This window comes from Neomonachus schauinslandi, chromosome 4 (genome assembly GCF_002201575.2).
Source record: "Neomonachus schauinslandi chromosome 4, ASM220157v2, whole genome shotgun sequence".
Classification (NCBI taxonomy): Eukaryota; Metazoa; Chordata; class Mammalia; order Carnivora; family Phocidae; genus Neomonachus; species Neomonachus schauinslandi.
Window position 1 is genome coordinate 172,576,267 of NC_058406.1, and position 25,978 is coordinate 172,602,244.

Here is a 25,978-nt window from a genome sequence, read left to right on the forward strand (position 1 = left end):
TACAGGTGATACTGAAACTATATAGGAGACTTTTGGTATAAACAACAGTGTATGCCAAAAAAACGTTTAGATACACAAACAGTTTAATCTGGTGGCATTATGAAAGAAAGAGAAGAAACTGGAGACAGGGACAATACTAATTTGTCTATGAAAACAGTAAGTGTTTTGAGCACTGTTTTTGGTTGATTAAAAGTGAGAAATGTAAGGGACCATGAGATAAGTGGCAGAGGAAATTGGCATTTGTCCCAGGACTTACATTGGTTGTTAGAAGGAAGGAGAGGGGACCCCAAGGTTTTCTCATGAATGCCCTAGAGAACAGTCACTCCTTACCAACAAATGCAAAAGGAACCGATTGGGCATGAAGGAATCGATGGTGTATTCAGTTCCACACATGTTCTCTTCGAAGCACTGGTATGATGAGCAATTAAAGGTTGCTGGAGATGCAGACCCCGGACTGGGAGAAAGATGAAGGCTAAACATAATTATTTTCGATATAATATTGATATAATTTTGATACAATGTTGACGTTTTAGCAGGCACAACACAGAGGGCTGAGATGGACACACAGCCACTGGCTAGAAAGAGGAAGAAGCCGTGTAGGAGGTGGTCTGTGATGGAGGAGGTGCAAGATCCCAAGTAGCGTGGGAGCCGAGGGCGGAAATGATGTCAGGAGGAATGGTGTGGCCGGCAGTGGCCGGGCCTGCAGATGGAAACTAATGAGTAATCACAGGAGTAGTCTAGAGCTTAGAAAATAAAAATTGAAATCCAAGAAGAGGAAGAGGGCCAAGAAGTCAGAAGCTAAAATAAGAGGCAATTCTATTGGAAGTCCATTGTGTGAGCTTAAAATGAAGTGAACTTGATGGATGACATTTAAATCTCTGGTGTTTTATCAGTTTCGAAGACTTTTTTTTTTTAATTGGCAGATATTTGGGAAGAGATCTTTTGTCTTCCCACAGAATAGGAGCTTCTTAGACAAAAGCTACCTTTGCTCATTCCCCAAAATAGATTAAGATTAATTTGGCTCTTTTACTTTGAGTAAGAGAAGCTGGTCTACCTATGGCTGACTTGCTTTTATGTGTCCCATAGCATTCCAGAGCAAGGAAGTAAAATGCTGTTTTCTTTCATTTTTTTTTCTTAATATCTGTGGAGCAAACAAAAGCATTCCATCCTAAAATGGCATTCCTTTGTATTCCGCTCACTGCTTGATTAATTTTTTTTCCTGTCCCTGACATAACTTTGGAAGAGGAGATTTTTTACAGCAGGAGTTCTGATAGATGGGAACATTCCATGATCACAGCTTTCTACAAAATCATTAACACTCTTGTTTTATGCTTTGAGTGTTTGCTTCTTGGCAGGAGTTCATAGAATCTGACTGAATCTAAGAGCTTCAAGGCAAACTTGAATCATTTAGGTCTGCATTATAAAGGATAACTTAATTCACTTGAGTCTTCATAATAAGACATCCTGAATCAGTTACTGTCATCGTCTATAGTTAAAAACAATCAAATTAATCGATCAAGAGCCCTTTACCAAGCTGCGAGCACAACAGAATATGAGTGAGCATAACTGGTTAACCTGTGCACGGAAGCCTTTGTTAATTCATTCTGTCATTCATTAGTACACAGACACTTCATGCCAGGCTGAAGGAAAGGCAGTCACTGCCCTTAGGGCTCTCCAGGACTAGTGTCTTTACAGAGAACACAGTTTCCAATATGACGCAGTAGTAGATGTTAAGTAGTAGTAAGCAGAGGGTGCTGCAAGAAGAGAAAGTGTGAGGAGAGCATGATAAAGAGAGAAGTCAAAAAGTTGGAAACGGTAGATGGGATACAGTTTATGCAGATCCTTACATCACTTGCTAAAGAATCTGAATTTTATCTTGGAAGCACTGGTGTACACCGAATTGTTTTAAACAGAAGCAAGTCATGATCAGCATTATGTTACATTTGGGGTAGAATGACAGACAAGATTTAAGGAGGAGGGAAAACTAGAGGCAGGAAGACAGTTGTCTTTTTGAAGATGCTATTAAGGTGGGCATGGAGAGAAGGAATTGAATTTGAGAGATCTTGGGGAGGTAGCAGTAACCAGTTGAATGGAAAAGATAGGAGGGCATGAGAGGCAGGGTAGAGTCAAGGACACATTTGCAGCTGAAATGCCCAGGCAATGGGGGAAGACGGAGTGCAAAAGACAGAAGGGTCAGCCTTTGGCTATCTCTGCCGTGAGAGAGATTACAGCAGCTGAGTCATCCAAGGCTGATTCAGTCCCGGACCTGAGTCCTACCTGTTCATCTTTGAAACCAACCATGAAATAAATGGCTTTTGGCCTCTCTGAAACTGAGACCTTTGGAACAGTGCTGAATAGGTATGAATCAGGTTTCATAGGCAGGAGCCTCCCAAGTTTCTACATCAGGGTTCTGGAGGATGCATACTTGCTTTTATTGCAGTAGGATACCCGTCCTATGGTGGTTTTCAGTCATGCTTTTTAATAACTCTGTAATCCTCTGTCTGTTTTACATTTCACCCTGATAATGATTATTATACTTAGTACTTTGTGGCTTCAAGAAACAACAACATTAAATAATTAATCTGCATCATATCCCTGGGAGTTAGTAGGTGGTTATTGCCCCATTTTCCAGATGGGAAAACCCAGGGAGACACTCAGGGAGCGACCTGCCCGAGGCTCCTCGGTCTCACATCAGCAGAACCGAATTCTACATCTGCAGTCACCTTTATCTTATCACGCCCATACTCTGTGCTCATTGTCAGTCTTAACCTATTAGATCACGTTTACCATTTCACTTACTCAGAAATCTCAGTGTTCAGATACAGAAAAGGGCAGGCAAGGTACAGGAAGGAGTGAAAGTGGCCAAATGACTCAGCCCTGCCTATGTGGAGGTGGGGAGGGACCAGGAATAGGAATATAAGCAAGTCTTAACTCCAGTGTATCCGGGGAAAGAATGCCCATTTTCCAGTGGAGCAGTGACATCATCTTGGTTAACAGACCAACCAGTCTTCTATGGCACTTTGGTGCAAATAGAACATTATACCCAGCAGTAAGAAGATGATTATTATAGAAACTATTATATAAAGACAGACAGTATATATATATACTGTATATATATATACTTATATATATATAAGTATATATATATACTTTAAAGTATATATATATAAGTATATATATATATTTATATATATACTTATATATAATATATATATATATTATATATACTTATATATAATATATATATATATATATACAGTATATATATATACTGTATACATATATATATATATACAGTATATATATATACTGTATATATATATACTGTATATATATATACAGTATATATATATACTTAAATATATATATATATATATATGTATATATATATATATGGCTGTGTGGTGTGATGGACAGAGAACTGACTTTGGAGCTAGACAGACCTTGGTTGAAATGTCTTCCAAGAGGGAGCTGGGTGACATTGGCCGGCTCCTTCTCCCACAGCCGTGTGGGAAAGATCAGATGGTGACATGTACCTGCCCAGCGTGCAGCCTGATAGTTCCTGCTTGCCGTTGCTGTCAATAATTTTATTCCCATTCAGCGACAAGATGTACTGCTGAAAGAGCCCTCTGACTTTTCTGCTGAGTGACAGGAGCAGGTAAATTCAACTTTTGAGGAATTACAGACTGATGAAAGGAGCCATTGAAACATTGTGATATTGAGTCAAGGAGATGGGCTATCACCCCTGGTTGGCTGACAAATATGGGAAGGTAACTTCAGTAGGCCAGTCATCAGCGTGTGCCTTCCAAAACATTATAGTCATGTTACAGTAAACTTTTTATATTTATTGCGTCACAAAGATTTATTGAAGCGATAAAAGTTATTATGGAAAACAGTGTGCAGTAACTATGGTAACAGTTATTTGATCTCTCAGTAATTAGCTAAGCATTTCATTGCACAATACTTTCACAATGCCTTCCTGGTTAGTTCATTAAACAAAATTAGCTTTTGTTTCAACTGCCTTCCTACAGCGTCCCAAATTTGATTTTAGTTCAAAAGAATCGGAAAGTGTATTTTAAAACTACCTTTCTGACTTTCAGCTTATGGACCTATTTGAGGTTGCAACTGGTTTTTATTCCATTCCTTCTTTAGACCACAGTACAGTCATGTGATTTCTCATATGATCCTCCACAGTGTGTCTCAGCTTAGTCAAGTGGGCTTAGAAATGAACGGTGAAGTTGGAGACCAGCTCCTTATTTCTGGCTCCCTTCCTGGCTCCGATTGCAGACGGGGGACAGCTGATAGCCTTCCTATGCCTTAGTTTCTAGACCTGTGAAATTGGGTTGCTGAATTATAAATCTTATTATCCTGAGATCTCATCAGTGGGGTCATTTCTTGATGAGAATCTGAAGTCTCCTGATAGGGCAACCTGGAGCTGGCAGGAACCTGGGTTTTCTAAACACCCTGTACCAGCTGCCTCTTCTGCCCCATTCAGCATAACTCAGGCTGTGTTCAGGTACCTCTCCTTTTGAGAGGTGGAATGTGTTCTAGATGATTCACCTTGGTGGTGATGTCATTCTCAGAGGACTTCCAGAGCTCCTGAGACAAGGGCATCTCAAACAGTTTAAGAAAGATATTGATTGGGGGGGCGCCTGGGTGGCTCAGTCGGTTAAGCATCTGCCTTCAGCTCAGGTCATGATCCCAGGGTCCTGGGATCGAGTCCCGCATCGGGCTCTCTGCTCAGCAAAGAGCATGCTTCTCCCTCTCCCTCTGCTGTTGCCCCTGCTTGTGATCTCTCTCTCTTTCTCTCCCTCTCTCTGTCAAATAAATAAATCTTTAAAAAAAAAAAAAAAGGCATATCGGCTGTACACCCCCTCCCCCCCACCCCCAATATACAGGTGAAGCTGAACCCATACACGCTGTTTGGCAGACTGGAGGTCCTAACCGCAAGGGAAGGCTTCAAGCATTCAAGATTGCAAAACAGAAAAATACTGAAAATGAAACAAAAAAAAGTCTCAACTTATTTACTAAAAATGCGGTTCTAAAGTAAGTTAGCAAAACAGGATTTTTAAAAATCCAGTGCAAGTTTCTTGCGTTCATTTTAATTTCTGTCAATTTAGTGATTTTAAGTTCATTTAATTTTTTAAAGACAATACTAGCTTTTATAAACTAGTTGCTTTCTGAGTTGTGAGTCAAGCTCTTTTCTCAGTTAACTGGACGACACCCACCAGTTTTCAGTTGGGCAAGTGTTTTTGCATATGAGCCATAACATTTCCAGTTTCCTGCATATTTATTTGACTAATTAGATTGTTTTCTATGTAGGATAAACACATGTTTAGTTTCACTGACTAGGGTTAAAAGAGAGGGAGGCAAACCGTAAGAGACTCTTAATGATAGAGAACAAACTCAGGGTTGATGAGAGGGAGGTGGGTGGTGGATGGGCTAAATGGGTGATGGGTATTAAGGAGGGCACTTGTTGGGATGAGCCCTGGGTGTTGTATGGAAGTGATGAATCACTGAATTCTACTCCTGAAACCAGTATTACACTATATGTTAACTAACTAGAATTTAAATAAAAACAGAAACAAACAAAAAGAATCTAATGTAAGAATCTATTTGTTCTTGTTGTTCTTGATTGGTCTTAAAATTTTTCTTGGGCAATCTGAAGTTAATAAAAATAATAACAGCAGAATAATAAGTTATCCTAGGTGACCTCAGCACCTGACTCATTCTTTTCCCCCATCTTCCTCATTCCTGCCTTGATTCTATGTGATTTTGACATCTTCACTGAAAAGGCCCCTAAAACTCTTCACATTTACTTCTCTCCCAGATACTCTTCCTTCTTCACAGAAGAATGTTTTTCTTTCTCTGCATTTGGAAAAAAATTTGATGTGCTTTAATGCAATTCTCATTGCAGCTTCTGTGAAACTTTCCCCAATTTCTCTCTCACCTTGTTCCCTGTCCCCTAACTCTCATGTCTTTCGTGCCTAATTCTTGGGCACACTTATTATAACTTGTGGTTAAAAATGATCTTCCCCAGTGAGCTGTGAACTCCACCAGCAGCGTTCCACTCCATATTCCTCCTTGTATCTTTCCGGGTAACATACAAGACCCATGACTGTGGACAGCCAGCCAAACCAGTGGTTTCTGGTCTCACCACTCCCTGACTTCTTAATTCTAGGCATTTGTAATTTTCATTTGCTGCCCAGCCCAGCCACGCTGGATATTTACCTTCTAACTCCTTCCCTTTCTGTAGACCTACACAATTTTCTATGTATGGACCTCCGGTCACTTCAGGAAAAGAGGAAGAGAAGTACTGTTTATTGAGCACCCAGTGTGTTTTAGGTACTTTACAGTATGTTTTAGTCATTCCCACAACCCTTTGAGGTAGGTATTAATATCCACATGTTTTATCATGAGAAAGTAAGGATCACAAGAAGCTAATAATTGGAGGAGCTGTAATTTGAACATGGGATTCTGCCTCCAAAACGGAACCATTTTCATTTTACCAATTCATTTTATCCATTTTCGTGACTCAACCTAGCATGAATTCCACACTAAGCCAATTCATTAAAGCAGTCACCACCACCCTATATTCCTTTGATCTCTTGGCCTTCTGCTGGGCGATTAGTCAGAGGTCTACCTCTCCCACTGGGTCTTCTGTCTTGCTCTAGTGCTCTAGTTGTGTGCTAAGGAAATGACACAGATTCTTCCAGATGTGACTCTTTACAAAGACAGTGCTCAAGTTCATGTAGATAAGGAATGCCCAATCTGCTGCTTGCATGTCACCCCTAGCCCCTACAATGCCCGTGATGGACAATGACAGTCATGAGTTTATTTTCAGTCTGGCCTTCCAGGAAGCCATTGCCAATTGATGAGAATTGATAGAGTAGATACAACCTGTTTGTCACTCTGCTCTACCCCCTAACTGCTGTTGCTGGGTGGTTTTCCTCCTCTTTGTTAGTCTTACTGCTAACTGAGTAACAAACCCCCTAAAACCCTCTTCCTTATTCCTGAAAAACTGGATGACTGACCGCTCTCTTGACACACCATTGCTCTTGCTTGCATTGTTCTTCTACCTTCTTCCTATCACTGTAGAATAATTAGTAACAAACTATAGAAATGATCCCTGAAAGTATAGTCTTACTGTAGAATAATTAGTAACAGAATAGTCTCTATGATAGAAGTTTCATGAAGGCAGGGCGCCTGGGTGGCTCAGTTGTTTAAGCGTCTGCCTTCGGCTCAGGTCATGATCCCGGTGTCCTGTGATCGAGTCCCACATCGGGCTCCCTGTTCCAAGCAGGGAGTCTGCTTCTCCCTCTCCCTCTGCCCCTCTCTCCTGCTTGTGCTCTCTCTCTCTCATGCTCTCTCCCTCTCTCTCAAATACATAAAAAAAGAAGTTTCATGAAGGCAAACTGGTGTGTATTGTCCTTCATTGCATATACAGGGCCTGGTAGAGTATCTGACACATGGTAAAAGCTCCCCTTTTCCTATAAAGAAGGAAGGAAGGGGAAATGGAAGGAGGATGCATTTGACACAGGTATTGTACCGTACATATATTTTTTTTGATTCCTGACCCAGTGACGTCAGTAGTGGTATCCCAGTTACAGGTGAGCAAATGAAGCTCATGGTTGCACTGCTAGTAAATGGACCTGCCCAAATGCCATCGCTTCTGGGAGGCCTTTTATTATCCCTTCGGCCATGACCGCAGCACTGCACAACTGTGGGGACACCGTTCGCGTAGATGACCGTGTGCATGGTGACCCCCGGCCCTGGACTTATGCAGTTTGGTGGCTCTGGTGACCGCTCCCTCCTCCATGTTTTCATGGTACCTGAGGTCTTTCTTAACAACAGTTTTCACACCCTGCCTCCCATGCTATATGGAAGTCCTATTTCCCCACTACGTTATGAATTCCTGGAGAGGCAAGTGCTTTCTTCGTCAGTGTCGCGTGTGAGACCCATGCAGAGTGACTGGAATGGTCATATATCCTGTCCACTGTTTTGACAGAGTTGGAGCCTCTGCAACGTGCGTCTTCTCAGCCATCCTCTTCTTCACCTACATTTCCCTCCCTCTGTGCTCACCCTGGGTCTTTCTTGCCAGTTCCTGACGAGGCGTCTCCTCCTCAATATTGCCTCTCTGGCTGTTATCGTCAAGGCCATTCATAAGGTATTCATAAGGCCCTAGGGGCACAATGACTAAACAACGTTGTCCTTTTCAAAAACCCCCAAAGTGCTGGAGATCTCGAAAGAAAAACTAGTGGCTCTAAAACACACACAAAAGTACAGGGTCAGAAATAAATGTTTAAACAAAGAAATACAAACTCACATATTTTGTCTTCTTCATTAGATACTAAATTTAGCAGTGATTACTGAGAAATCAAAGCAAACTATAGAGTAAATGAGGAGTAGCCAAGTAATGTCAAAAACAAATACAAAAATTCTTTTGAAAATGTTTTGGCCATAATTTTTTTTTAAGTTTATTTATTTTTTTAGTAATCTCTCCACTCACCATGGGGCTCGAACTCACAACCCTGAGATCAAGAGTCGCGTGCTCTTCCGAATGAGCCAGCCGGGTGCCCAGGCCATAAAGTTAGTTTTAAATGTGGGTTATGAATACAACTTTTAGTATGTTTGATATGATGTTGGGGCTGGGGCTCCGAAAATTAAACATACTTGGTATCTTAAAGATTGTCTGGGTTCTCAATACTGTGCACATAGCTCCCCCCCCCCCCAAAAAAAAGTTTGCTGGGTATTAATTGATTGTAATTAAATTATGATGATCTTTGTTGTTCTTATGGAGGGAAGGAAGCATGGATATTTTGTTATTCTTCTGTTGTTTATTTTATTCTATTGACAGAAAAAAGAGTGAAGGGAATTCCCCCCCACCCCCCCACTTAGGCAGAATGAGTGCCACATTCCTATGGAGATGTTGAGCAATCTTTGGGGCCCCCAGGTGGTACCAGTAAAGAGCCTCCTGAGTGTTCAGTGTTGGCCCTCCTCTCAGATTTACTTGCCCGCCCCCCCCCCCCCGGTTCCTTTCAAGGATAGGAAGTTGGGGGTGGCACAGAAGGGAGGGCAAAGTGCTAAAGCAGATGAAGCAAAGGGATGTCGTGGCCAGGACCTGGGAACTGTGCAGGAGCAGAGGAATGCGGTTTTCCATTGTTGGCTTTTGCGAGGCATGCCGGAACTGACCTTTCCACTTGCCCTTCACGCTGGGGGTGACTCAAAGTGCTGAACCATTGTTTTAAGTACTGATTATGCAGTGACCATGTGGACAATATGGTAGAGGTATTTCCTCAGCAATGAGCGTTGAATATTTAAAAGTTAGGTGGATTTTTGGTATGTTTTTGCTTCATGAGGAGGAACTCCCCTACCCTTTTTGTGTGTGTGTGTGTGCGTGTGGATGTTCTTTTGTTTTTCGTTCTGCCACATAAATTGCAGTCCCAGGAGCTGATTTGCTTTAACCTGTTCAGAAACTGCTATCGGCCTTCATAGCTTTTTTGAGCTACGTATCGTGTTGGTAGGCTAGTGCTGCTGAAGGCTCATACCTAACATTGGCTCCCTATTACCCATCTAGCAAGTCTTCAATGCAGAGTGAGAACCGGGATGGGATTAGCAAGGAGGCGCACTCAGCTGGAGATTAGAGCCACAGTCAAAGGTGAAAGTGTAAAGCATATTAAATATATTATGTGTTTGTATAGTTATTTATAATACATTAACTCTAATCACCATGGGGGGGGTGTTGTTTTTTTAAATATGTAGATTCATGTGATCTATCATCTCCAAGAACTTAGAATTACCAATTAAATACGTACAGATTTTTCAAAGGAAATCATCAAAAAGGACATTCCACTCTTATTACAAAGCTATTTTAGGGGTAAATATTTTGATAGATGTGGTTCAGTGCACCTGGGAGCTGAGACATGGTTGAGCCCGAGGCAGTTAGCACAGATGGAGCCCTGAAATATATCAAGGGTTGTCCCCCGCCCCCCCATATAGCACAAATGGTTGATTGTGGCAGCATGAACATTAACATTTTCTATGCCACTGCCAGAAGCATAGCTTCCTTGTGAAAAATGGTCTTATTTAAGAATGATAATGACCATGCTGACTTCTCCCAAATAAATTTGTAATGGTGTATGTTACGATACAAGCATTTTGTTAAGAGTACTAACTAGAATCAAGTCACTAAATTGGTGTTAAGTAAAGTCTGCTTAGACTTGTAGCAGATACAAGGCGAGTGTTTAGGGTTGGGGCATTTATTGGTTGTAAGGCAAAAAGGATGCATTAAGATGGGAAGATCACTATGATTTTTCTCTTTTTGAAGCTAAGAGTTGAGACACTACAGACTTAAATCATAACTTGTACTTGATTATTTTAATAAATTATATCGCCCAACTTTGTTGTTAGGAAATAAGCATGTGCATTTATTTATTTATTTATTTATTTATTTATTTATTTATTTATTTTTAAAGATTTTATTCACCCATTTGACAGAGAGAGAGAGACAGCGAGAGCAGGAACACAAGCAGGGGGAGTGAGAGAGGGAGAAGCAGGCCTCCCGTCAAGCAGGGAGCCTGATGTGGGGCTCGATCCCAGGACCCTGGGATCATGACCTGAGCCAAAGCAGATGCTTAACGACTGAGCCACCAGGCGCCCCAAGCATGCACTTTTAAAATGTTGGCCACTTGCCATCTTTGCCTATCTTCTTGGTAGATAGGTTACATTAAGTGACATTTAAAAATTGTAACACTTTTTCCTCCCTTGAGCTGAAGTCCTGTCTTTCATCAGCCTTAAAAAGTTTGTCCTTATGTAGGTGGCATTATTAGGAGAGGAATGACATAGTAAACCCAGCAGTCTTTGATACTCTCCATCAATTAGCAAGAAATGGCTGGAACTATATAATAATGAGCTTGTATTTTATTTGTCATTGTTTGTTTTTACAGTGGAGCATAAGTTCCTTGAAGGCAGGTACCATCCTTTTGTCCTCATCTAGAGAGTGTTTAATGTTGAAGGATTCATTGCTAAGAAAGTGACAGTTTTCTTTAATACCCCACAAAGCTGTCAGCAAACAAATGGTAAAGATTTTTTTTTAAGGAAACCACCAAGATGTCTTTATTAGCAACACAAGCAGGAACGTGGGTATGTGAGCTAGTTAAAGGAGTTACACTCCCTCCGGCCTGCTTTTGCTGAAAGCTGGTTCATTGTAAACTCAGTCTTGTGTTTCTGCTAGAGAAAAATAGGCCCAAATATTCCCTCAGAGAGAGCCTGCATAAATTCAACAACTGAATTTGATTTTCCAAAGTGTGTTTCTAAACTGAGGAAATGTCCTTTTAAAACCATTTACCTAAAATGTTCTGTGATTGCAACATCTGCTAAGCCTATTATGTTCTTTTATTAAGCAGTTTTATTGTTCTGTGTGCAAACTGCTTATTTGAAGCAATAAAGCTGAGTTGATTGCAGACTTTCTAACAAGCAGGAATTATTTTTTAACAGTGAAAGAAACTGCGTATTTCCTATCATACAAAGCATTAAAAAATCCTATTCGGAAGTGATCCCATTAACTTCATTTCATAAAAGTCTCTATTTGAAGTCTAGCTGATTGTAATATAAAATGATACTGGGTGTGTAAGTTTAGCAATACTTTTGACCCCTTAGAGGTTTTTAGTTTTTGTTTGGGACCCACCCAGACAGGAGAAAGCCCTTAAATGTCTGTAGATTATTTAAGGCCTAGGATTCAATAGCAATCCACTGACTAATTGAGGAAATATTTTTCTTACATTGTAAAATCCAAAATTTCGGTAAGGGCAAATCTCATTTTAGACCATCGTCGTTCATCTGTGACTATAGTTGGATTGTATAAACCTGTTTAATTTAGTAATTTAAGACTTTTCTCAAGTGCATATTGCCCTCCCTGGTTGCTGCTCCACAGACCTGTGGTCTTGCGGAATAGTAGCACAGCTGCGGAGACCACAGAATTTTTCAGGAAAAAAACCCTGCGCACCTACCCAGTCAGTGAGTGCAAATGTCAACTTTTTGCCTACATAGATGGCTTTAAAAAAAAAAAGATTCAGTGTTTTGCCCCCACTATGCAGGGCACCACAAAACACCAGCATGGATGATTTTGACCTGCAGCCAATGAAGGTACTATGTCTCTGTTGATGAAGACTTGGTGGTTTCCATTGGGTTCCGCTCACACACAGCTACTATGAATCATCTCTATATAGGACAGTTGTGCTTGGGCACTAGGGATAAAGCTATGCAGTCCACGCCCTCGCAGTATCTGGGCTAGACGAGAGCGGGATGGCCTGACACCAGTGACTACGTTCATGCATGACTTGCAGCTCCAGGGAAGAGCCCTGGACTCTTCTTGCAAATAATTTCCCCTGAATTATGGCTGGAAACAGTGATGGCGGCAGCGGCCTATTGTAAGAAGGCAATCTGGCATCACTGTTGAAAGAGAAGTGAGAAAGCAAACTGCCTGAATTGGAATCTCGATTGTGCTTCTTGACTGTTGCGTGAGCTTGGGCGTGTTGGGTGACCTCTCTGTGGTCTCACTGTCCACATCTGTGAGTGGGGATCATAATAACATCTACCTCATAGAGTTATTACCATGATGGAATAAGCTGGCGTTATAAGCAGAGCTCTTTGCTGGATGCCGTACACACGGGACATGCGTCGTGCTGATTCACCACGGCTGCTACTGTTGTATTTGATTCAGAAAGCACCGAGCTGGGAATCAAGGAAAGCGGGCTCAGGCCCTTGTTCTGTCTCTCTATGTAGCTGTGACCAGCTGGAAACCACCTAACTTCTGTGAGCGAACGGCAGTAAGATTAGGATCATATGAAGATTAAATGTAATTAAGTATTATAACACAGAAAGAGATGCACAGATGAAAATTGCGGTTCAACAGTGGGCGCGGGCTGTCAACGTAACCGCGTGGGGAAGGCGCACGACTCGGCACAACCTGTGGACCACCGCGGAGGAACCTGAGGCCTGCCCATCTCTTGGTTTCCACTCAGGCACATTGGGCCACAACACAGCATTAGAACATTATTGACTTTAGAAAGACTAAAACAAAAATTCGCAGAATGAAAATTTGACTTTTGGGTGCTCCCACTTTATTAAAAAAATAATACCCCCTAAAGAGAGAAGACTTTTCTCGACTTTCAACAACTTTATTTGTCTTGCTTTCAAAAAGGTCCCTGCTGTGGCTGAGTCTCAGAGTGGCATGCAGAGGCAGAGCCGTGACTGTGGTCCCCTGCAGGGCGCAAGAGGTTCTAGCGATTGGCCTGGGATCTTGCGACCATCCGGTCCATGAATCCTTGTTTTAGAAATGAGGAAACTGGACCAGAGGCATTCCAGCCTTGCCTAGGACCGCTGAACCAGTGACTGCCCCCAAGATACCTAGATACGGATGTTTTCAGGATTTCCAACTGTTTCTCTGACTTCCCACATATCTGAAGACAGGACATTCACATTTGTGTTCGTATCTTTAAATCGCTCAGGGAAAAAGAACAGTGGGTATCGAAGTACTTGCAGAGTTTCTGTGCCGTGCTTGATCAATATTCCTTGAATCTGAACCCGAAGAAAGGACTATATTGGATCACTTTATTCTGTGATAATATTAGAATAAGTACTAGCAACAAAAAGAAAAAAGGTGTAGTGCCACAGTCCAGGGAGAACTTTATTTTTGTTTTGTGGAAAAAAATACCTTAATACAACCACATAAAAACAGATTGATCGAAACAGTGAGAACCCTGTTCCTGTCTTGGAGCTTGTAGAAAGAGAGCCTAATTTGTACATACTCTTTTTATAGCTAACGTGCTAATTGACTCAGAGATGACACCTGTGTGACTTATTTTTAAAAACCTTACTAAAATCTACGTCTCAGATTCTAGGAAAGAATTAGCTGCAGCTGGCCCCACATCTGCTTGAATGATGCAGTGTGAAAGGGATTCTAAATATAGTTGGGATTTGAGTGAAATGTACTTCCATGCTGTACTACAAAGTATCAGTGGAACTAGATCTGAAGGAGCTTATCATTAAAATAACCTAAAACTAAAATGGTATGGTTTGCTCTGGCAAGCAACAAATATTTACCTTAAGCAATCTTTGTTAGCAAACTTGAAATATAGCTGGTCCATTCCCACTTGCCAGATGGAGGGAAAGATTATACCAGAGCTTAGAGGAGTAAAAATAAATCACATCAGCACAGAAAGTGGCTTTTTTATAAGAGGCCTCCATCCATTCGGTAGCTCAGAAATGCTTTGTTTCTATTTTTGTCAGTCCTTGGGTTTCATGGCACCTGAGTCAGTCATTCTCAACATCCACCCCTCCTTCCCTCTCTTTGGCCTCCACCTTTCCTGCCCTTTTCCCCTCCCTCTCTTTCTTCCTTCCTTCTTTCAACAAATATTTCTTAAATACCTACTCTGTGCTGGGTACTTTATTATGCCCCGGGATCCAGAGAAAAATAGGATCGACATAGTTTTTACTCTCAGAGTTTTAAAGTTCAAGTAGCATAATAGATTTTTAAAAATTTTTTAATTTGTTTTATTTTATTTTTTGTGTCTTTCAGCTAACATCTTTTTTTAAATTTTTCATTTGAAATCAATTTAATTAAAGACTTTTTTCTAAGATTTATTTATCTGAGAGAGAGAGAGAGAGCATGTGCACACACACAGGGGTGGGGTGGGGGGAGAGGGAGAGGGAAACCCAAGCTGACTCTGCACTGAGCACAGAGCCCTACACAGGGCTTGATCTCAGGACCCCAAGATCACGACCTGAGCTGAAACCAAGAGTCGGACGCTCAACCGACTATACCACCCAGGCGCCCCATCCCAAGGCGTAATAGATTAAACATGTATGTTTAGATAGCACTATGCCTGTAAAGCTCTCAGTAAATGTCAATAAATAGCAGCTCTGTGTGAAAACAAGCTTCTGTGAATCCTCTGACAACAGACCCACTATGACAGCTGCCATTTCTTGAGCCCTTACAGTATGGCAGGAATTACACACACGCACGTACACACATGCATGCGCGTGCATACTTACATAGATACAAACACACTGTTGTATTTAATCATTACAACATTCTAAGGGTAGATGTTGTTATCCCAGTTTACAGATGAGGAAACTGAAGCTGAGTGAAATTGGGTTGTCTGAGGTTACATGGCTAATAAGCGGCTGAGCCAGGATTCGAACTCAGGTTTGTCTTGACTCCAACCTGAGCCCTTAACTGTGAGGATGCACCTTGGAGTCCTACGTGTACGGTTTCCATCGAGCAATGCTGCACGCTATCCCCGCTAGCAGCGCTGGATTCTCCCGCTCCAGTGCCTGGGGCGACTCATTTGTATTCCCCTCCCAACACCTGACCCCCTGGCTCCTCAGGATTGCAAGACTACCAGAGAACAGTGGGGAGTTAGTCATCAGTGAAAGCTGAAGGTCTTTGCTTCAACGCTTTCCTTTGTATTAATATGTCTTTTTACAACGGTAGCAACAAAAACTGTTTATGGGCAGTCTCTTCCCGCTTTGCCCAACTTTCTGAGACTTCAGATAACATCTTGATGTGAACACCATATATTTGCATTGAGCATTATATTTTACCAAGCACTTTCATGTCTGTGAACTTGCTCAAGCCTCACCATCTGGTCTGTGTAGCATCAATCGCTTCGCTCCATTTTGTAAGTGAAGAAACTGAGGCCTACAGCAACGAAGTGGCCCAAAGCCAGTAGCTAATCTCTAGCAAAGCTGAGACTCAGACTCAAATCTGACTCCTTTGCAGCCCCAGAAAGTCATGTTTGTGCAGTGATTGTAATCCCCTGGAGTGAGGGGTCTGCTCCCTTGTTGATTACAGCATTTCGGGAGACATAGATGAGGGGGTGAACTTTCTCTAATCTCACTACAGGTACCTCCTCTGTGGGGTTTTACTAAGCAAGTCAGAAGCCTTTAGGATTAATAAGATAGGGAATTTGTCTCCTGTTCCCTGGTGTTGCTCCAAGCCCAATACCACTGTTTGCTGTCTGCTGCAAATGCTTTCCACAGATACTTGGCCTTGGGACATACATTGCTTGACAGCTCTCCTGGCTAGAGACGATTAGAAGCTAAAATTTGTTAAAGTAGATTACCTCAGGGGCGCCTGGGTGGCTTAGTCAGTTGAGCGTCCAACTTGTGATTTCAACGCAGGTCATGATCTCTGTCCTGGGATTGAGCCCCGAGTTGGGCTCCACACTCAGTGGGGAGTCTGCTCAAGATTCTCTTCCTCCTTTGCTCCTCCCCAGTCACACACACACACTCTCTCTCTCTCTAAAATAAGTAAATAAAATCTTTTTTAAAAAATGTTTACAAAAAATAAAGTAGATTACTTCATTAGGACAACTTTCTCCTCCAGTACCATTTCCTTAAATTATGTCCTCTCACCAATATCATTAGTCTCTCCATCTCTGCTGGCTTTCCTCTAGGCCTGGAAACCCACTCAAGTCTTTTCATCTCTAACTTTAAAAGTATTGATAGATAATGAAGAGAGAGAGAGAGAGAGATTGAGACTGTCCTGCATCAACTCATGCCCCTTCTCTCACTTCTTCTCCTACAGCCTTCTTACAAGAGTAGTTTGAATACCCAGGGACCACTTCCTTTCTTCTGTTCACTCTTCCATCATGGCAGCCTGATCCTTCCATCACTCCAATGAATCCTCTCCAGAAGATCTCCAGGTCACAAAATTTTTCAGTCTGTATCTTACCAAGTCTCTGCTTCATTTAAAATGTTTGACTACTGAATGCTCCTAGAAACTCATTGCTCCCCACTTCATCTCCTTTGTGAGCTTCTTCTTGAGCTGCTTCTACTATTTTTCAAGGATTCTGCTTCTAGCCACTTGCCCTCCTTTACATTGACTTTCTTTTTGTTTCATCTCATTCATCATGACTTCAGCTCCCACCCTCTGTTTGTGCTGCTGAGCGAGATCCCTAGCTATAATCCTGTTTTTTTTGTGTGGGTTTTTTGTTTTTGTTTTTTTTTAAAGATTTTATTTATTTATTTATTTGACAGAGAGAGAGCGAGAGAGGGAACACAAGCAGGGGGATTGGGAGAGGGAGAAGCAGGCTTCCCACCGAGCAGGGAGCCCGATGCGGGGCTCGATCCCAGGATCCTGGGATCATGACCTGAGCCGAAGGCAGATGCTTAACGACTGAGCCACCCAGGCGCCCCTGTTTTTGTTTTTTTACACAGCTCTTCAATTCTCTTTCTTTCTTGTTTTGTTTCAAGTTTTTATTTAAATTCTAGTTAGTTAACATATAGTGTAATACTGGTTTCAGAGTAGAATTTAGTAGTTTGTCAGTTACACGTAACATCCAGTGCTCATCATAAGTGTCCTTCTAATACCCATCCCCCATTTAGCCCATCCCCCACCCATCTCCCCTCCAGAAACCCTCAGTTTGTTCTCTTTCATTAAGATTCTGTTTCTTGGTTTGCCTCTCCCCCCGCCCCAAGGTCATTTGTTTTGTTTCTTAAATTCCAAATATGAGTGAAATCATGTGGTATTTATCTTTCTCTGACTGAATTATTTCACTTAGCATAATGCACCCTTGCTCCATCCATGTCATTACAAATGGCAAGATTTCATTCTTTCTGATAGCTGAGTAATATTCCATTGTGTGTGTGTATTTTTATCCATTCCTCAGTGGATAGACACTTGGGGTCTTTCCAATTTTGACTGTTGTTGATAATACTGCTATAAACATCAGGGTGCATGTGACCCTTCGAATCAGTATTTTTGTATCCTTTGGGTAAATACCTTGTAATGCAGTTGCTTGGTCATTTGGTAGTTATATTTTTAACCTTTTGAGGAACCTCCATACTGTTTTCCAGAGTGGCTGCACCAGGCCATAATCCTGTTCTTACTACTTCTCTCTTCCCTTGCAGGTGGCTGCACTGCAGCTTCAACATGACCTTTTTTCCTTCCAAAATCAGCTCTTCCTTCTGCAATCCCTGCCTCTGTTAATGGATCATTCACTCAAACAAAAAAACCTGGAGTCATAATAGACTAACCCCCTCCTTCGCTCTTAGCCATCCCATTTCAGTTCTATTGCTTCCTAGCTATTTCACAAATCTGTTCTCTCCCTGTGCCCTGATCCTTTTCCCTGCCAGTTGTTACTTAACATTTTTCCGTGTTCCGAAAGGCTTCTCTCACTTTTGTTATTGTTCACATGGCTAGCGTGTTCTTATTCATTCTTAAAGACTCATTTCAGGCTTTATCATCTGTTTATTTATATGCATCTGTCCTTTTTTTTTTTTTTAAAGATTTTATTTATTTATTTGAGAGAGAGAGAATGAGAGACAGAGAGCACGAGAGGGAAGAGGGCAGAGGGAGAAGCAGACCCCCTGCTGAGCAGGGAGCCCGATGTGGGACTCGATCCCGGGACTCCAGGATCATGACCTGAGCCGAAGGCAGTCGCTTAACCAACTGAGCCACCCAGGCGCCCTGCATCTGTCCTTTTTAACCCTCTCCAGATGCTGTGTATCTGCCTTCCCCACTAGACCGAGCTTCTTTAGGAAAGTACTATTCCCTTAGTCTTACTCAATCTGTGTACTCCCAGGGACTAAAAAAGTACCTAAAACTTACTAAGTTCTCACCAAATATTTGTTGAGTTGAATCAGAATTTCTAGAGTAATCAGAACCCATGAAAAGCATTGGAAACAGGAGCTTAGGAGGAAAATGTAGGCAATTATCCAAAACGTCTTGCTGGCACAGCTGTCACACTGGGTATTAACATGTAGACCCTCTTCTGCCTCACATTGTTGCCATGTACATGAGCACTGTATGCTCCTTTCCCTCAGCAAATCTGTCTCAGCCTCTACTCCTCCTCTGCCTAATTCCTGCTAATTCTCTAGGACTTAGCCCAAAGGCTTACCTCAGGATAGATTAGATGCCTCTCATCCACACTGGTTTCTCTAGCGTGGCACTTATCAGAGCATGGCATGACGGTTTCCTGTTTCCTGTCTGTCTTTTCCAGTAAACTGAGCTCTCTTAGGACAGACACCAGGTCTTACTCCCCTTACATTCACAGTGCCTAACCTATCTGTGAGGAATAAAGAAGAAATATGCTTTAAAAGTAGCAGATGTTTATGGGTGTGCTGTTACAGAAATCTCTGGAGTCTAATATAAAGCTTAAGTGTAAATGTAACATAAATATTAATGTGAAGCTTAAGTTATGTAAAATCTTAAGTTCCTTTTCCTGAGTAGGACCTTAAAGCCACGTATTTTAGGTGTGTTCAAATTCTGGTGGCTCCAGTTAACAGTTGTTAATCAGACTAGCTGATCAACTTACTGAGCTGAAATCAAAGCATTCATTATCAAAGCCTTTTTGTTTATGAGTACAAACACACCATTGATGTTTGTAAGAAGAATTAGTTTCTCCCCTGAATGTTAACTAGCCACAAAAGATGGGGTACACATGTGATAGTGTTTTTCACGGAGTTCAAAGAATGTTGGCCTTTGATGTTCTGCCCTTAAATAGAAATGAGTCTGCATTATAAAATCACCAGTGAGGAAACACGGAAACTTCTAGGCAAGCACCTGAGAAGTGTTGCTAGAATTCCTAAGGATTAAAATCCAGCAGATGCGATGTTTATAACATAGGGGAAAAAAGCTACATTTTTTGGTGACAGTACATATGTCTTACACTATGAAAGTAAGTGAGACTAAGTAGAATTATAAATATTTCATATCAAATAGAAATGTCTCAGTTAAGACATGACTGAAAACATAAGACACTAACAAAATAGCTTTAGCAAAAAAAGAGAGAAAAGCTATAAAGTACTAGTCCCTTTTCATGGGAAAAGGGACTAGAACGAGCATATGAAGTGGGCTTTCAGGTCTTTCTCAGACTATAAAATCTCTCATCTTTACTTCTTTCCGTGACTTGCTCCTTTTGTCTCTCTCTTTAGACTAGTGTTGTCAGTTTCCCTGGCCATCTGGCAGAAGATGACCACTGCATAGCACTCTAGGTTATAGATCCTCTTTCAGTTCAACTAAAGAGCTCAGACTGAATTAGAATCTCTTAGCTCCAATTCCAACCTCTCGGAAGAGAGAAGTTGGTTGATGCAGCACAGGTCAGTAGTCCACTGTGGTCCAAGCAGTTGTGGTCAAGGGGACAGAGTCATGTGATACAAATATGGTTACATACACACCCAAATGAATGCAGAAGAAACAGTTCTCAGGTAGGTTGGGCCATCATGAGCTGGACAGACAGCGCCACTACCACCTAAAACCAAGGACACATGAAGTGAAAAGTACAATGTAGGATTTATCCCGGTATATATTATTTATAGGCTTAGTCTGTTTCCTCCACCAAACGATAGACATCTTGAAGCCAAGTACTATACCTTATTTATGTTTAATTCCCCAGTACCTGGAACAATGCCTCACAATGGACATTCAGTAAATATTTATTGGATGAACAGAAACAGATATAAGTTCTGTCTTCCTAGGAATTACAGTCTGATAATGAAAGCCGTCAGTAAACATACAAGCATGTATTTTGTAGCTATAATTGTAGTGAATACTAAGAACATTTTTAAAAGATGAGAAAGGAGTTACTAAGCAAGAATAGAAACTTTCAGAAAGTACTTAATGGTGTTAAAACTCAAGGTTGCTCTATTGACTTTGTTTATTCATCCCAAGAGGCTGGAGATAATAATCAGAAAGGATTCCTTCATTCCTTTCATAAATTTAACACAAAAAAAATGTGATTTATATTAAATATATGGGCTACTAAAAGATTGCTATAAAGAGCTACCTGAAAATTATAAATAAATATAATTCATTTTTGCTGATATCTTTTAATTTTTATCTGACAGTTTTAAATTGGCCAACTCCTAGCCCAGAGTTTGATGTAATTATAAAATAATTCTCTGAGATAGTGAATGATTAATTAAGTGCACAGTAGCAAATATACTTTGCCCAGCTCTGCAAAGAGATCTGGACTAAGATTACAATGCAAAAGACATGTTCTTTGAAAAAGAATGTGGCAAGATCAGATGGTTCACCAGGATGTGTTTCATCAATACAATGGAAAGGATGTATCCCGTGATCTTGGTGATAGTAAAAAAAAAACAAAAAAAACAAAAAAAACAACTAAAGGCAAAGGGATTTAAGAAATGTGTTTCATTTGGGGCTCCTGGGTGGCTCAGCCAGTTAAGCAACCTACTCTTGGTTTCGGCTCAGGTCATGATCTCAGGGTCGTGAGATTGGGCCCCACATCGTGCCCATGTTGGGCTCTGTGCTCAGCGGGGAGTCTTCCTAGGGATTCTCTCTCCCTCTACCCCTCCCCCCACTCGCACATGCACGCTCTCAAATAAATAAATCTTAAAAAAAAAACAAAAAAAGAAATGTGTTTCATGAGTGTACTTGTTGCCAATATCTAGCAGAAGTAGAACTATTCTAGGAGCAAACCGGATCGCCTAAACAATAATTAACAAAGCTTTGACCTAGCTATATTAATTAGAGTAAGTAACAGGAGCTTTTGTATAAACAACTCCAAAACCCCAGTGGCTTATTACTACTGTGTATTTTTCCCTATGTGAAGTTCAGTGCAGATGGGCAAGGAGGGGGTGAGGCCTATAATATAAAGTTATGCAAGGACCCAGGTTCCTTCCATCTTGTGGCTCTCTCCTGAGTTCCCTCCTTTCAAACTGGTCCATGGGGAAAGAGTGCAGTTGGGCTAGGTCTACATAAGGAAGAGCCCATTACTTCCACTCCCATTTCATTGGCCACAACATGTACCACACCTACCTACAGGGAAGGCTGGGAAAAAAAAGGTATAGTTAGGAGGAAGAAGAGAATGTGCATACTAGTGAGTATTCTGTGTCTGCCACGCTAGCAATACGTAGATTGGAGAAGCTTTAGGAAGCATGTGGGAAGGGAAATATGGTGAAAAAGGCCTTTGTGTTTTCAAAAGAATGTTGTTGATAAAATTTGAAATGATTTCAAACAAGTTATCTTTCAAAAAATAAAAAAAAAATAAGGAATTTAGGAAATGTCTCCCAGAAGCCTCTTACCACTGGTAATGTTGCTGACTACTACAAACCACCTGTGATTCCCTGTCAGTGATGGAAAGTCCACAAGAAGACTAAGAGCATACAGATTCTGAAAATTACTGGTGTCTGATCACAGTGGTGGTAGTTCTTTTCCTCTCATACCTATCAAAGAAGATCCTCCTCTCCTCCGGGAGGGTTCTGCAACATGAAAAACAAAATTTCAATGTCGGTAGGCTGTATTTGTTGAACACTTCCTTTAGTCTGGAGTAGCATTTCCCAACCAGGAATTGAGGAAAGAGTGTATTTTTATAGTTTTTACTTCAGTCTGTCCCAGTGGCCCTGGTGTATATCTGATAACCTGTGGTCCTCTCTTATAACCATGGCTCTCTATGCCGGAGGTCTTTGTCAGGGCTTCTGCAAATGTAAGTTTTACTACACTGACGGCTTAAGCTACTGAGCACGTACTATATTTTGGGCATCCTTCTAAGTGGTCTACACCCTCACGGAAATCTCAGTGGTGTGTGTTAGGATTATTCTTATTGTACAGATGGTGAAACTGAGGTACAGAGATGTCAAATAACTTGCACCAGGGTTGAGCAGCTAGTAATACATGGCAGAGGTTGAATTTAAACCCAGGCAGACTAGCTCTAGAAGTCATCCCCCTCAATATCAAACTATAGGTAGTATAACAAACCAAAGGACCATCTGGGGATTTCCTGGCATTACATATCAGAGAAACAGAATGCTGCCTTCCTTGTACCCTCCGGGATCTTGTCAATTAATCCACATGAGAAGTAACTCCTGCCCAGGAAGTTTCAGATTTTATCAAGGGAGATACACCCCAGGCAGTTGAAGAGCATGAATCTTATTGTTGTAACCAGGACTGACTAAGATTTGAGGGACATAATTGCATTTCAGATGCCCCAGATTGAGTTGGGCAAGTAGCTGTTAGTGGTGCTGATCAGCTGTCCCTAAGCAGGGCAAAGTATTATTGGTTTGATTTTAATTACTGACTCCAGTTGGTTATTTTTGGACATGTATTTAAATTGAACACAATAAATGAGCATCTACTATGTGGAAAGCTCCATGCTTCTTACCGTAGTAGGAAATATAAATAGGAGGAAAGCTTAATCATCAATGTACTGATTAGTGGAAGGAGCAGGATTACATTGAACATTAGTGAGGTCGCTGAGACTCTGGAAGACCATTGTTTAGTTCTTGAGCCTTTAGCTGATAGGTCACACACTGAATTTGTGAAGGAGGATGGCATTAGGGTCCCCAAAGAAGCAATCCTTGTTTTAGTAAGCAATCATATTTCCTTCTATCTCATGTGTTAATATTCCTTTTCATAATCGCTTTATTGAGCTATAATTCACATACAATAGAGTTCACCCATTTAAAGTACACAATGAATGGTTTTTAATATATTCTCAGAATTCTATAACACAATCAATTTTAGGATATTTCCAGAAAGAAACCCTAATGTATCCCTTTGCATTCCCTTCCTATTTTCCTCCAGCAACCACTAATCTACCTTCTGTCTTTGGATTTGTCTGTTCTGGACATTTCGTGTAAACATGCATATGTGGTCTTTTGTAACTGGCTTCTTTCACTTAGCATGTTTTCAGGTTCCTCCATGTTGCAGCATGTACCAGAACTTCATTCTTTTTAGTGCTGAATAACGTGTCATTGTATGGATATACCACCTTTTATTTGGGTTGTGTCTGTGTTTTGGCTGTTACGAATAATGCTGCTGTAAACATTCATGTACAAGTGGGCATATGTTTTCATTTTCATTTCTTGTGGTATTTGAGAGTGCAGTTGCTGGGTCATTTGGTAACTCTATGTTTATCCTTTTTAGGAACTGCCAGACTGTTTTCCAAAGCGACTGCGCCATTTTACATTCCCACCAGCAGTGTGTGAGGGTTCCAATTGCTCCACGTCCTCGCCGACACTTGTTATTATCTGTCTCTTTGATTGTAGCCATCCTAGTGGGTGTGAAGTGGTATCTCATTGTTTTGATATGCATTTCCCTGATGGATTATTGTAATTGTTATTTTGCCAACCTAAGTCAACAGCTTCAATCTTATACTTTCTTAAGCACATTATGGAAACTGTCTGAGGTGACTGGATTGACTTTCTAAAACAGAACCATAGCTCTATACTAGACAAATGTCACTTAACGAGGTTAGAGTTATACCTGAAAGAACACCAAGTAGACTGACATGGAGTTAAGATTATGCACTCATCTGGGAAATTTGTTTTGCGGCATGTATTCATTCACAGTGTTCTGAGGCCTTTATCTAAGCTACTCGAGTACTATTATGTGACATTTACTGGATAATCCAGACAGCACTTGGGTTAAATCGACAGTGTGATGTCACCCAGTAAACACTTGAAAGTGGAGATGTGTGTCTCTTCTAGTTCTATCAGTTGAGATTAGCAGTGGTTCACAGCACAGGGAGCTTTATCTCCTCTGTGATCCATCAGTCTGTGTCTCGTCATGGGCCAATAATCTGTCACCTGAAACTACTTAAAATAGATTGGACTTTCTTGAATGCTGTGTTGCTGTTGCAGAAGAAGGGAAAGCACCTTTTCTTGACTTTCTTTTTGTGTCCATGTCCCTTGTGTCCAGGACAAGCAATGTGATTTTTAGCTCCTTTGCTCATACCTAGAATTTTTTCTGTACCAGTTGTACCTTCCATCTCTTTCCCTTGTGGAAGCTTCCAGTGTGGTTGTCTTTGTGTTTCTATCAAGGGAAGAGAAAGATATGGGGCTTAGAAGAGGGCTCAGAGTTCCACCATCTTGATTACATCAGTGAGCAAATGTGTAAAAAGGGCCTGCACAAAAGCCATTTGGGGAGAAAAGAAAAATGTAAAAAGTTGATCAAAATTCAGAGGATGTTTTCTTCAGAGAAGGTCTCAAGATCTAGAGAGCATCCCCCAAAAGGAGACCCTAAGGGTAGACTGATCATCCTCCCTGCCCCAAAGGAAGAATGCCCACCCAGATCTTGATTCTCCCTGTTTGGCTCTACTCATCTGTCTGCAGTTAGCACAGCTCTGAGAAGGTCCAGGAGGGGCAAAGTAAAGAAGGAGAAAGAACTAAGAGTGGATAATCAATCCCTTCATAATACGTCATCAGATGTTCTGCCTTATTTATTCCTTAAACTTTTAATGTGCATTTATGTAGTTGAATTTGGCAGGGACGGGGGTGGGGGGTGGTATTGTTGGAAGGATCAGTTAGGTTTGTGGGAAGAGCTTGAATTTTGTCTCTCCAAAGTACAGGGAAGTAATAACTTTATACATTTACAGAGCTGGGTTGGGTTTTTTTTTAAGCTTCAGTAAATAAATTGTTTTGAGCATTTTATTAACTAAAATATTATTTTGGTGAAAACTTGAGCATATCATGGCCCAGTGATAATTTTTGCCTCTAATGAAGATCCTAAACCACTGTACAACCCTGACGCATGTGCCTTTAGAATCATCAAAGAACTCAATAGTATTTACTAAAGTATTAGTAGGAATTCTAGTTTAGATTCTTATTTTTGCAAAATGATTATCCCTCAAGTAATAATTAGAAAAACTAATAATTAGCACTTACTGAGCATTGATTATGTTCAGGGCATTGTACTAATAGCTTTGCATTGGTTATCTCGTTTAATACTTCTTTCCGTAGCCCTTTGGAATAGGTACTGTCGTTATTCCTATTCTACAACCTGAGTCTTAATGACATTTAATGCTTGCCTCGTCCAGAGCTTGCCCCCTTAGCCCCACAACAAGCAACCTCCCCTGTATACATATTTAATGCACAGAGCCCACCTTTCCAATGCCATCTCACATATGAGAAATGGGGAAGTGGTATGGGGGACAGAGAAAATATGGATGAGGGGATGAATGCATGAGAGAGAGCACACTTCCACCAGGAAAGCAAATTAAGTTTTGCCGCG

General features: G+C 41.1%; 1 protein-coding gene and 1 pseudogene across 1 annotated transcript in view; one reads left to right on the plus strand and one right to left on the minus strand.

The window, feature by feature from the left end:
• The window catches only part of NSMCE2 (NSE2 (MMS21) homolog, SMC5-SMC6 complex SUMO ligase), a 212,005-nt gene that overhangs the window by 127,304 nt on the left and 58,723 nt on the right, over positions 1 to 25,978 (plus strand). The gene's annotated exons all lie outside the window — the stretch shown is intronic.
• LOC123324604 lies at positions 7,067 to 7,145 on the minus strand (annotated as a pseudogene).